Here is a 14,788-nt window from a genome sequence, read left to right on the forward strand (position 1 = left end):
AATTCTGTATCCATGTTGCTACTGCCCCCTTTATTCCATGGGATGCAATCTTAATGATAAGCCTACCAAGCAGGACTTTATCAAATGTCTTTTGAAAATCCATATGCACCACATCAACTGCATTGCTCTCCTCTACCCACTCTGTTACCTGATCAAAAAACTCTATCAGGTTAGTTAAACACGATTTGCCTTTAACAAATCCATGCTGGCTTTCCCTAATCAGTCCACCCTTGTCCAAGTGACTGTTAATTCTGTCCCAGATTATTGTTTCTAAAAGTTTCCCCACCACTGAAGTTAAACTGACTGGCCTATAGTTTATCCTTATACCCTTTTTTGAACAAGGGTGTAACATTTGCAATGTTGATCCCAATCATGTAGCAAGGATGACAGCATGCCATCTCTCGCATTGTGATCTCCTTTGGCTGTCAGAGATCTGATGCTCAAGCTCAGCTGAGTCGCTCTTTTCTTCAGCAGGCTTCAGATAGAGAGAGCAGAGGAATCATGCTTGACTGATGTGCATTCTGCTCAGAAAGATCTGCCGGAGGCTTGGAGGAGCATGGAATGTCAATCATTCAGCAAAGAGCACCCTCCTCTCTTTCTCCTCTCTCTGCTGAAGAGAGAAAGACTTGCATTTATATCGTACCTTTAACAGCCTCAAGGTGTCCCAAAGCGTTTTACAGCCAATATCGCACTTTTGAAGTGTAATCACTGTTATAAAGTAGGAAACGCAGAAGAAAATTTGCACACAGCCAGGTCCTACAAACCACAATGTGATAATGACCAGATCGTCTGTTTTAGTAATGCTGGTTGAGGGATAAATATTAACCAAGACACCATGGAGAACCCCCATATTTGTTCAAAACACTGCCATTGGATCTTTTATGTCTACCTGAGAGGGCAGATAGGGCCTTGGTTTAATATCTCATCTGAAAGACAGTAGAGCACTCCCTCAGCACTGCATTAGAGTGTCAGCTTAGATTTTGTGCTCAAGTCTCTGGAGTGGGACTTGAACCTACAACCTTCTGAGTTAGAGATGAGAGTTCTACCACTCAGCCACAACTGGCATAGAGAAAGAGAAAGAGAGGCTCACTAACAGCGTGGACTTTGGGACACTGGTACAAGGCCCTGAAGCAAAAGAAGATCGTATTCCGAGAGGCAGTACGATGCCATCTCGTATGGAAACTATGCTCCAGGTTGGTGCTGACTCTCATGGTATTTACCCGTAAAATTAATTCCCCTTTAATTACTTAACAGATACAGTAATTAGCTTTTCAGCAATTGGGGTAGGTTTTGGTCTGTACTGTCTGGGTGTAAAGTATCGCCTGGGTGGAGGGCAGAGAGGAATATTGGGTGGGGAGGATTGCATGCTGGTAATGGAGCCTGCCTGATTTTCCTTATGTTGCTACAGCCTGGTGCCAAGACTCAGTCCTGATACAGGTTGGTGCCGACATTCAGTCTTGTTACTGGTTGGTGCCAATAGTGAGCTTTGTTATCCGTTGGTTTGAGCCTTGTGACAGGTTGATGCCAACACCCAGCCTTGCTACAGGCTGGTGCCAACATTAAGCCCTGTTGCCCACTAGTGCCAATGCTGAGCATTGCTAGTAGCTGCTGCTGACACTCAGCCTTGCTAGTGACTAGTGTCGATATCATTATATTTATAGCATCCATATTTAATAGGAGTCTCAACTTTGAGTTCAGCTGCAAAGGTCAGTGCGCAAATGTGTCGAGTGGAATCTGCCCCCATTACCGGAGGAAAAGCATCTCTTTAAACTGGGAAAGCACGCAATTCATGGACACTGAAGCTTTTGGGTAAATTAGCATTTTCTGTATTTTCATGGAACTGTTAAGCACATGCAACAATTAGAGCAACAATTAAATAACGCCTTCAACAAAAAGGAAACAGAGGTGCTTCAGAGACGGTTATAAGGAAATGGACGCATTTTCCAAAGCTGAATTATAGATGCTTTTGTTTGTTATAACTTATATCACTTGTGAATTGTGGATGACTCCTATTGTAACATCCAATTTTTTCTTAAATAATTTTAGGGCTCTTGCCTCCACTACTCCAGCAAGAACTTTATTCCCCACTACAGTACCATAACTGCTCCACCAACATACCCGGGAGCACTTCCTGCTTAACTACCTATTACGCTGCAATAATCAGCTCAACGCACGTCCTCAGAAACCCCACTTCAACGCAACTAATAAGCAGTGCGCAGGAAACCGATGGGAACTGTGAGCTACTCCACACTCCCGACGTCACGTTCTTAGTTGTCAGCCGTGGCTCGGATGGTAGCACTCGAGCCTCTGAGTTAGAAGGTCTTTGGTTTAAGTCCCATTCCAGAGACTTGAGCACACAATATCAGCTAACACTCCAGTGCAGTACTGAGGGAGTGCTGCACTGTCGGAGATGTAGTCCTTCGGATGAGACGTTAAACGGAGGCCCTGTCAGCCCTGATTTTTATGACAGTCCAGTCACTTTTACTGATACCAACTTTTGTTATTTCCAGATTTTTTAAACAGAGTTCAAAGTCTCAAACTGCCATGCTGGGATTTGAACTGATGTTCTCTGGATTATTAGTCCAGGCCTCTGGATTATTAGTTCACTACAACAACTTGCAGTTTTATTGCACCTTTAACGTAGTAAAACGTCCCATGATGCTTCACTACTGTACCCATTACCTCATCCACAGTGAACAGAGGAAAAGGCTGAGGGGTGACTTAGTAGAGATCTTTAAAATTCTGAACAGGTTCAATAGGGTCGATGTAGAGAAAATGTTTCCACTTGTGGGGGAGACCAAAACTAGGGGCCATAAATATAAGATAATCACCAATAAATCCAACAAGAAGTTCAGGAGAAACTTCTTTACCCAGAGAGTGGTAAGAATGTGGAACTCGCTACCACAGGGAGGGGTTGAGGCGAATATCATAGATTCTTTTAAGGAGAAGCTAGATAAGTACATGAGGGAGAAAGGAATAGAAGGATATGCTGATAGGTTTAGATGAAGTAGGGAGGGAGGAAGCTCATGTGGAGCATAAACACCAGCATAACAAAATTGGGCCAAATGGCCTGTTTGTGTGCTGTACATTCTATGTAATTCTATGTAAATATGACAAACACATTAAGCATCCGCTTATCTCACCAACAGCACTTTCTAAAATGAAAGTCTGAAGGGTTGGATGCCACACTTTGATCAGTTATAAACACACATTAATGTACAGAAAGTACATTATCACAAGACAAATTAACAGGCCTTTTTTTTTGTTTTAATTTATTTTACAGATTCCGAGCTACTGAGAGATACACATCAAGATAATGCATAAAAACACTTCTGCGTGGCAAAATCATTTACTTTATAGTTGCATTGTGGGGGCAGAAAAAGAACTGTGTGTTCATTGTTAGTACTTAATTAAATGTAAATGTCAGATGGGGAATGCTAATGCTGCTTTCATGAACATTGTCTACTGTGTTTGACCCTCTGGGTCCTTATGAAACATATCTATACACAGCCGTGAACTCATTTATAAATCAGAGAATAACTTGTTTGAGTATGCTGGGGGCTTGCTCATTGAGATGAGGAACGGCAGTCTTGGCAACTACAGTGTTTCACATAAGTCCAGAGATGGTTGCTGGCATTACCGAGAATGTGTGCACTATTTGAGGGTTATGAAGAAAGAACTTGCATTTATACAGCGCCGTTCATGACCTCAGGACGTCCCAAAGCACTTCATGGCCAACGAAGTACTTTAGAAGTGTGGTCACTGGTGTAACGTAGGAAACACAGAAGCAAATTTGGGCACAGCAAAGTTCCATTAACAACAATATGATAATGAGCAGATAATCTGGGTTTTTTTTAGTGATGTTGGCTGAGGGATAAATATTAGCAAGGACACCAGGGGTGGGATCTTTCGCGGCTACCTGGGAGGGCTTGGTTTAACGTCTCACCCAAAAGACAGCACCTCCAACAGCGCAGTGCTCCCTCAGTACTGCACTGGAGTGTCAGCTTACATTTTGTCCTCAAGTGCTTGGAGCAGGACTCGAACAAGTGTGCAAACATTTATCTGAAGGTGAAATTCCTCCTGTGGGTAAGGTTTTGTACTCGTGCAGCCACTTTGACAGGAGGAATCTCAGCCCCATGGAGTTTGTATCTAGAAGATGCGACATTCATTTTCCACTTGGATTTAATTTATTTTTTTAAACAAAAAAAAACCGAGAAAACTCCCAAAGAATTAACAAAAAAATTGAAATTGAAGAGCCCTTATCATCAGTCACATTAATTCTGTCTCACTACAATCTGAGTAAAGTCGTGTGTTGGCACAAAGGACTTAATCGAATCAGAGCCCATACAAATCCATGCAAGGGGTTGTTCTATACATCACTCAAGTTAATCAATGATCTTTTTTTCTTTTATTAAGTCAAGTGGTGACTGACAGTCGAAGATGTAAGTTACACCGAAGAGCACAGGAAGAAAATGATTAAGTTAATCAGGCCAGCACAGACTGGAATCAACACTAAAATGCGCATCAATCAGGAAAAACATTGAGAACTGAAGTACATCGTTCCAAGATAGAGTGTATTCAGAGTATGTTGCTTCAATTGGGAACCTAATATGCACCACAAGCTAAGAAAATTAATCATGGTCTGAATATTGATTTTAACAACTTCAAACCTACCTGTCTCCTCCATTTTCCTTTTTGTTTCTCCCATTCATTTTTCATTTCTTCCTTTTCTATTTTTGGGGCCGGTTCCCAATCTTCTAGACTTTCTAATATCTTTAAACAAAGGACTTGCATTTATATAGTGCATTTCCCCACTTCAGGATGTCCCAAAGTGCTTTGCAGCCGATGAAGGACTTTTGAAGTCCAGTTACTGGTAGGAAAAAGCGGCAGCCAATTTGCACACAGCAAGATCCCACAAACAACAATGAAATAATGATTAAAAAAATCAGCTTTACTGATGCTAATTGAGTCATAAATATTGGCCAGGACACCGGGGGAAACTCCCATTCTCTCCTGCGAAATAGTGCCATGGTATCCTTTACATCCACCTGAGAGGGCAGACTGGGCCTTGGTTTAATGTCTCATCTGAAAGACGGCACGTCCAACGGTGCAGCACTCCCTCAGTACTGCACTGACATTTCAGCCTAGATTATGTGCTCACGTCTCTGCAGTGGGACTTAAACTCACAACGTCCTGACTCAGAGAGGAGAGTGCTACCACTGAGCCAAGGCTGACACCCTAGATAGCGAACGGACAACCCCACTTGGAAAAGAAAATTGGGCACGGTGTGAAACAGGGCTAACAATTCGCTATCAGCCCATTTTGCACGACTGGCGTTAACCAATTTTACCCCCAAAGGATTTACACCCAAAACATGAACCGGTTTCTTCCTCTTCATAGATACTGAGGGATCTGCTATGTACTTCCAGTATTTTGTGTTTCTATTTCAGACTCCCAGCATTTATTTATTTTTTTGATTTCAAAATTAGTTACATCTTTTCTTCATATCAATCCAAAAGATGGTGTGTGTGTATCTGTGGGCCTCACATGGCAAGATCACATGGTCACTCTAAAATACTAATGGGTGAGCAAAGCCACTTAGTCCATTTGATTCACCCATCCACAGAAATCCTAACACCCGGCCTCTTCCCTCATTGTCACATCCAATTGTTTCTTAAATGATTCACAGAGTTTTGCCTCCACTACTCTATATACAACAGTGACTACACTGTTACCTAAGGAAGGATATACTTGCCTTAAAGGCGGTACAATGAAGGTTCACTAGATTGATTCTTGGGATGAGAGGATTGTCCTATGAGGAGAGATTGAGTAGAATGAGCCTATACTCTCTGGAGTTTAGAAGAATGAGGGGTCATCTCATTGAAACATATAAGTTTCTGAGGGGACTTGTCAGGGTAGATGCTGAGAGTTTGTTTCCCCTGGCTGGAGAGTTTAGAACTAGGGGGCACAGTTGCAGGATAAGGGGTGGGCGATTTAGGATTGAGATGAGGAGGAATTTCTTCACTCAGAGGGTGGTGAATCTTTGGAATTCCCTACCCCAGAGTGCTGTGGATGCTGAGTCGTTGAGTATATTCAAGACTGAGATCAATAGATTTTTGGACTCTAAGGAAATCAAGGGATATGGGGATCGGGCGGGAAAGTGGAGTTTAGGTTAAAGATCAGCCATGATCTTATTGAATGGTGGACCAGGCTCAAGGGTCTGTGTGGCCTACTCCTGCTCCTTATGTTCTTATGTTCTTAAAAGTACTTCATTGGCTGTAAAGCGCTTTGGGACGTCCTGAGGTCATGAATGGAACTATATAAATGCAAGTTCCTTCTTTCTTTCTTTTATTGCACATGTTGATCACTGGTTACTTACCTCATTGCTGTTTGTGGGATCTTGCTGTGCGCAAATTGGCTGCCATGTTTCCCTATATTACAACAGTGACTACACTTCAAAAGTAATTAATCGGCTGTAAAGTGCTTTAGGATGCCCTGAGGTCATGAACGGTGCTATATTTCTTTCTTGCTGCTAGGAGTGGTCGATAACGAGGACCACAATGAGATCCCTGATACGGAAACTAAACATTGCATCGTATGGAATTTTTTAATTGTGTCCATTGAACTTTGTTCAAAGTCAGCTTGGTGAGCACTCTTGTCTCTCAGTCAGAAGGTCATGGGCTCACTGCAGGGAATTGAGCACCTAATCTAGGCTGTCACGTCAGTGCAGTACTAATGGAGTGCTGCACTGTCGGAGGAGCCGTCTTTCAAATGAGATGTTTAATTGAAACCCTAGATCCCTATTCAGGTGGATGTAAAAGATCCATGGCACCATTGCAAGAAGACCAGGGGTATTATTCAACCCAACATTTATCCCTCAACAGCACCAACAAAGCAGATTAACTGGTCATTCATCTCTTTGCTGTTTGTGGGACCTTGCTGTGCACAAGTTAACTGTGACCAGTTAATCTGTGGTTGCTCTAATCATCTACCTAACAACATTGACTCTACTTTAAAGGCAATTCATTGGCTGCGAAGCGCTTTGGGACATATGAGGTGTAAAAAGGTACGTTTTGATTAAGCAGGCTGATATCCTTAGATGATGTCCTCTGACTGCGTGACAGGGATCTCCTGTGTTGTAGGGCCTTATCCTGCAGCGTCAATCCAATCGTTAGACGTCAGGAACTCTGAAAGCACGCTGTGAGATCAGAGATAGGCCTGCACAGCAGTGATGGCAACACGACTGGAAGACAGCTCCATCAGTGCTGGTTCGAATCCAAGCTGCTTGTTTGGGGGTTTAATGCGTTATCCACTAATAAGATTAGTGGTTGTCAGGCAACTGAGAGCTTTGTGGGAACAGAGCCATCTGTTGCAGCTTACAGCACTGATCTAGTAACCATTGTGCTTAGGTTTGCTGGAAAATTAAGTCCTCCGAGAGAAAATATTGCTGCTGCAACATGCTAAATCAGCGTTATTTGGATCTTAAAATACATTTTACCGGAGGGGATTGTATCAACAAATAGAGAATGCTCTCAGCATCTTCGCAAAGGTTAATCCCACAATATTGGTACAGGTGAGAGTCTTTCTTTTTAACCCCGTGGTGTCTGTAGGAGTGCCTCTGCATGCAGGCCAATCGATCAAGAGGACGTAAATTTAGGGTTATCATGAAAGGGGAGGATGGATAGAACTTTTTTTTCGCACAAGGGGTAACTAGAATATGGAATACATTACTCCAAGTTCAAACTGAAGCCAACGTTTATGAGGGAAATAGATGACCTCTTCTTGAAGAAAATTATTGATTCCAGCTCCATCGAGTTGCCTCTTGAACCTATTCATACTGTACGCTTCAAAGGCCTTCCCTGGCAAGTCAATTATAAGCCTATTACTCTTTGTATGGGAGACTTCCCTTCCTGCTTCTAACATCCTCCTTTTTGATCTGGTATTCTGTTTATGAGCAAGTTGTTTTCATAGAAACATAGAAATATAGAAAATAGGAGCAGGAGTAGGCCATTCGGCCCTTCGAGCCTACTCCGCCATTCAATATGATCATGGCTGATCCTCTATCTCAATACCATATTCCCGCACCCTCCCCATACCCCTTAATGCCTTTTGTGTCTAGAAATCTATCTAGCTCCTTCTTAAATATATTCAGTGACTTGGCCTCCACAGCCTCCTGTGATAGAGAATTCCACAGGTTGACCGCCCCCCGAGTGAAGAAATTTCTCCTCATCTCAGTCCTAAATGTCCTATCCCGTCTCCTGAGACTGTGACCCCTCGTTCTGGACCCCCAGACAGGGGAAACATCCTCCCTGCATCCAGTCTGTCTAGCCCTGTCAGAGTTTTATATGTTTCAATGATTCAAGTGGAATCTATCCGGTGTAGGGACGTTTGCATTTTATATCCTGTTTTTAAGGTGTCAGCTGTGGCTCAGTGGGTAGCACTCTTGTCTCTGAGTCAGAAGGTCATGGGTTCAAGTTCCCACCTCAGAGACTTCAGCACAAAATCTAAGCTAACGCTCAAGTGCAGTACTGAGGAGGGAGCGCTGTACTGTCGGAGGTGCCGCCTTTCAGGTGACCCATTAAACCAAGACTCCATCTGCCCTCGCGAGTGGTCGTAAAAGATCCCAGGGCACCATTTCAAAGAAATGCACCTCCCTGTGTCCTGGCCAACATTTATTCCTCATCCAGCACCACCAAAAAACAGATGAGCTGGTCACTTATCTCAAGGCTGTGAGCCCTTGCTGTGTTCAAAATGGCTGCCGCGTTTCCCTACAAAAAGACAGTGTCACTGGCTGCGATGCGCTTTGGGACGTCCTGAACAAGCGAAAGACGCTGTGCAAATGCAAGTTCTTTCTTCTCAAGCGGCTAATTAGCCTCTGAGCCACGTATAAACAATGCAGAGTTTGTCGGCCCAGCAATGGAGAGAGCAATGTTTGCGGGAAGTGGCTCAGTTTGAAAGAGCTTCTTATACCCATGAGGCTCTGCATGTGCCTGTGAATTGCATTGTAGAGAAATGATAGGGCTTTAAAAATGAGGGAGGGTGGCCTCCGAGCATGATGTGCAAGTAACAAGCATGGTCTTATGCCATAGGGACTGCGAACTCGATGTCCAATACTTTGAAAATCTGGTGGGAGGTGCAGAGAAGTTGCACACCTTTAAAAAAAAGCACATTAAGTAAGGCAGCACTATCATTGTTATAGTAGCAGCACAGAACATAAAAGAGCACAAAAAAAATTAACAGTTGTTAAATATACCCTCAACAGAAACCAACAACTTGTATTTATATAATGCCTGTAATGTAGAAAAACATCTCAAAGTGCTTCACAGCAATAATAACAACAACAACTTGCATTTATATAGCACCTTTAACCTAGTGAAACATCTGAAAGCCCTTCACAGGAGCGATTATCATACAAAATTTGACACTGAGCCACATAAGGAGATATTAGGAGGGGTGGTCAAAGAGGTAGGTTTTAAGGATGGTCTTAAAGGAGGATAGAGAGAGAGATAGAGAGGCTGAGAGGTTTGGGGAGGGAATTCCAGACCTAGACAGCTGAAGGCACAGCCATCAATGTTGGGGTGAAGGGAGTTAAGGATGCATAAGGGTCCAGATTTGGAGGAACGCAGAGTTCTTGGAGGGTTGTAGGGCTGAAGGAGGTGACAGAGATAGGAGTGGGTCAATGGCTGATCTGTACCTCAACTCCATTTACCCACCTTTGCTCCATATCCCTTGATGACTTTATCCAACACAAATCTAACAATCTCAGTCTTGAAAACTTCAATTGACCCAGCATCCACAGCCTTCCGGGGGAGAGAGTTCTAGATCTCCACCACACTTTGCATGAAAAAGTGCTTTCTGAATTTACTCTTCAGTGGCCTAACTTTTCTCATTCAGGGACGTGCTGTGTATTTCCAGCATTGTTTGTTTTAATTCCTGACTTCCGGCGTTCTGCTTTCCTTTTTATCAGTTGCCATTCTGTCCCTTTGTAAAGAATTCCTGACCCAGCCACAAGATGGCCCCCAATTATTTGTCCACTGTAATGCCCAGTAAATCGAATATGGAGCAATGAAGAGAGAACAATTTCAAAAGGTTCCCTAAAAATCATTTTCAGCTTAAAAAAAAAGTTTTTGGTAATACTTCCTGTTGTTCACATTAAAGTGCTGAGTGAATGATTAAATGGACTGTGGTGAAGATTTGCAGAGTGGGTGTTTTTCCTGTGGTTCATAGAAATCCTGAGTCAAGCGAAACAAGTGTTGGAAATACACCAGGGTTCTGTCAATTAACTAAGGGAACGTCTGATACTTAAGGACCAGATGGGAGGTGCAGAGGACTGAAGGAAAGAGTGCAGAAAAGATTTACTAGGATGCTACCGGGACTTGATGGTTTGACTTATAGGGAGAGGTTGGATAGACTGAGACTTTTTTCCCTGGAGAGTAGGAGGTTTAGGGGTGATCTTATAGAAGTCTATAAAATAATGAGGGGCATAGATAAGGTAGTTGGTCAAAATCTTTTCCCAAAGGTAGGGGAGTCTATAACGAGGGGACATAGATTTAAGGTGAGAGGGGAGAGATACAAAAGGGTCCAGAGGGGCAATTTTTTCACTCAAAGGGTGGTGAGTGTCTGGAACGAGCTGCCAGAGGCAGTAGTAGAGGCGGGTACAATTTTGTCTTTTAAAAAGCATTTGGACAGTTACATGGGTAAGATGGGTATAGAGGGATATGGGCCAAGTGCAGGCAATTGGGACTAGCTTAGTGGTATAAACTGGGCGACATGGACATGTTGGGCCGAAGGGCCTGTTTCCATGTTGTAAACTTCTATGATTCTATGATTCTGTGACAATCCCAGATCCCACTCAATCAATCTTTGGAGATGACTTTTTGGAAATACACCAGGGATCTGTCAGTTAACTCAGGGAACATCTACTACTATGAGAACCTAATGGGAGCTGCAGAAGACTGAAGGAGAGAGTTCTACGACAGTCCAGGATCCCACCCATTTAATCTTTGGAGATAACCTTTTAGTATAAATGTTAGCTTGGCTCAGTTGGTAGCACTCTCACATCTAAATTATAAGGTTGTGGGTTCAAGCCCCACTATAGACTTCAGCACATTATCTAAGCCGGCTGCTGCTGTGGTGCAGTCTTTTGGACGAGACCAAGGCCTTAACCTTTTAGTATAAATGTTAGCTTGGAATGGTAACCCGGAAAAGTGCGAGGTGATGCACTTTGGAGGGACTAACAAGGCAAGGGAATACACAATGAATGGGAGGACCCTAGGCAAGACAGAGGGTCAGAGGGATCTTGGTGTGCAAGTTCACAGATCCCTGAAGGCGGCGGAACAGGTAGATAAGGTGGTAAAGAAGGCATATGGGATACTTGCCTTTATTAGCCGAGGCATAGAATATAAGAGCAAGGAGGTTATGATGGAGCTGTATAAAACACTGGTTAGGCCACAGCTGGAGTACTGTGTGCAGTTCTGGTCGCCACACTACAGGAAGGATGTGATCGCTTTGGAGAGGGTGCAGAGGAGATTCACCAGGATGTTAACAGGGCTGGAGCACTTCAGCTATGAAGAGAGACTGGGAAGATTGGGTTTGTTTTCCTTGGAGCAGAGGAGGCTGAGGGGGGACATGATTGAGGTGTACAAAATTATGAGGGGCACAGATAGGATGGATACTAAGGAGCTTTTTCCCTTCGTTGAGGGTTCTATAACAAGGGGACATAGATTCAATGTAAAAGGCGGGAGGTTTAGAGGGGATTTGAGAAAGAACTTTTTCACCCAGAGGGTGGTTGGAGTCTGGAACTCACCGCCTGAAAGGGTTGTGGAGGCAGGAACCCTCACAACATTCAAGAAGCATTTGGATGAGCACTTGAAATGCCATAGCATACAAGGCTACGGACCAAATGCTGGAATATGGGATTAGAGTAGACAGGGCTGATGGCCGGCGCGGACACGATGGGCCGAAGGGCCTCTATCCGTGCTGTATAACTCTATGACTCTATGACTCTATGACTCTATGACTTAACTACCTGCCCAGGGGGAGGTAAGAGGTCCCCATAACACGATTAGAAGAAGAGCAGTGAGCTCTCCTGGTGCCCTGGCGAAATGTCTCCTACAACCAAAAACAGATGATTTGCTTGCACAGTCATTTGCCATTTATGGGGCCTTGTTGTGTGCAAATTGGCTGCCGTGCTCACTGTACATTACAGGAGTTTTTAAGCTCCAAACAAAATTCATTGGGGGTCATTTTGACTTTAGACGATAGAGTAAAACAGTTGATAGCGAATTGGCAGACCGTTTCACATCTCTCCCGTTGACTTCAATGGAAACTAAAACCATTGGTTGTAAAGTGTTATATAAATCATAGCATCATAGGATCATATAGCACAGGAGGAGGCCATTCAGCCCATCGTCCTTGCACCGGCTCTCTGAAAAAGCTACCAATTATTCCCACTCCTCCGCTCTTTCCCCATCGCCCAGCAAATTTTTCCTTTTTAAGTACATGTCCAATAAGTGTTGTTTTATTTTCATTAGTACTCCCTTATTCCAGAAAACTATCACTTAACTTCCAGAATATTCACCCGCCCTCACATCTCCCCAGTTCCATCCTGCCCCACTGGGCTCCACGAACATCACCCTCTTCCCCCATCCCTGACGTCAGCGGTGCAGGAATTACTGTGTCTCATAGTGTACTCAACCTCCTTAGTCCGTACCTATCCCCACGACCACCAATCAGTAAACCCCACTCCCAAAAATACATTTATCCAGTTTCTGTTTTTGGCAAGTGCCTGATCCACAGCAATGTTTATTTTTTGACAGCCTCGAGTGTTCGGTGATCTATTGGCCAAGTCCCATAATGTGAACTGAAGTGTTATTGAATAGTGTGGAATTAGGTTGTATTTCACTGTGGGGATGCAGGGTACCTTGCATATATTAAATATATTATTCAAGTTCTGTTCAGTAAGACAACCTCTCTCTCTTTCTTTTTATTTAGTCTTCGAAACAGAATTATTAACCTTAAAGATGAGCTTGGAAGGGGCTCGAATTAAGATTGATAGAATTTCCATTTGTTTTTACATGAATGTGCAAAAAGAAAGGCAAGAAAATCTTATCAGGCCCACCAATGTGTGGCTAATAAAATCTCGCAGCTGAAATGTTGCAGTGCTTGTTTATTTTGTAATATGCGCTGAGTGGTTGAACCTCTTGTATTTATGTGTATCCATGTGTATGAGAGAGAGAACACGGAAATAACAACAGCAGAGAGAGTAGAACTGGTGAAAGGGTTAAATTAATTGGAAAGGACTATACCATTATTGAAGTACGGAGGGGAGTTCTGGATAAAAGTCCCGAATTTAGACATGGTATATAAGCAGGACTTCTTTGGTAATGCTAACAAGCATCACTAAAACAGATGATCGGGTCATTATCACATTGCTGTTTGTGGGATCTTGCTGTGCGCAAATTAGCTGCCGCGATTTCTACTTAGCAACAGTGGCTACATTTCAAAAGTACTTAATTGGCTATAAAGTACTTTGGGACACCCTGAGGCCATGATAGGGCCCATATAAATGCAAGTCTGTCTTTCTTTACGTACTGTTGCTGAGTTTAATATTTTCTTCAGTTTTGCATTTTTGCTCTTCAATATAAAAATTCACCTTCTAACCCGATGGAACAGTCTGCTTATTTGTTAACTGTAAATAAGCATTCTATATTCAATCTCCCTCTCTGTTACGCTTTGAAATGTATTAGAGGTTCTATCAATTTTGTTCAAAACATTGTATTTTATTCAGGACATCTGAAGTTTCAGCTGTGGCCCAGTTGGTAGCAGTCTTGCCCCAGAGTAAGAAGGTCACGGGTTCGTCCCACTGCAGAGACTTGAGCACAAAATCCAGGCTGAACCAAGGCTTCATCTGCCCTCTCAGGTGGATGTAAAAGATCCTGTGGCACTATTTCAAAGAAGAGCAGGGGAGGTATCCTAGTCAATATTTATCCCTCAACCAACATCGCTAGAACAGATTATCTGGTTATTATCTCATCTGTTTCTTTCTCCACAGATGCTGCCTCACTTGCTGAGGTTTTCCAGTGTTTTCTGTTTTTATTATTATAAGAAGTATAGGAACTATAAGAATATTATTTAACATCGATGATTTTTGGTTTGCTGTGAAAATGCCTCCTTTCTAACTATTTATTTGATATCCATAGTGTTGGCCTGACCTCAGTGAAACCACTTCTGTGGTGAATAAAAGTTGATGTTTCTAACCACACTGAGTGGACCTTGTATCTTATTTAAAAAGAGAGGGGGTGTGAGAGAGAGATAGAGAAAGAGAGAGAGAGATGAGCCAGTGCAGTTAAAAAGAAAGGTAACAAAATAACTTGAAACACAGTGCAAAATATCCGTATGGACCCAGCCAGTTTCTCACTGGAAAGTAGAAGTGCCATCTGCCCTCATGACAAATGATAATTCTGATCATTTACCCTCCTCATTAACTAATAATGCTGATCATTTACCCTCCTCATTAACTAATAATGCTGATCATTTACCCTCCTCATTAACTAATAATGCTGATCATTTACCCTCCTCATTAACTAATAATGCTGATCATTTACCCTCCTCATTAACTAATAATGCTGATCATTTACCCTCCTCATTAATTAATAATGCTAACTCTTGGCGGAGACAAAATGACACAGAAAACATACCGGGGGGGGGATCAAAAATTCAGGGCCCATTTTCGGGCGCGGGTAGCGTGATCCACTATTACCCCGCAAGTGGGTGCAGTGCCGAAAGA

The sequence above is a fragment of the Heptranchias perlo genome, chromosome 5, assembly GCF_035084215.1.
Source record: "Heptranchias perlo isolate sHepPer1 chromosome 5, sHepPer1.hap1, whole genome shotgun sequence".
Classification (NCBI taxonomy): domain Eukaryota; kingdom Metazoa; phylum Chordata; class Chondrichthyes; order Hexanchiformes; family Hexanchidae; genus Heptranchias; species Heptranchias perlo.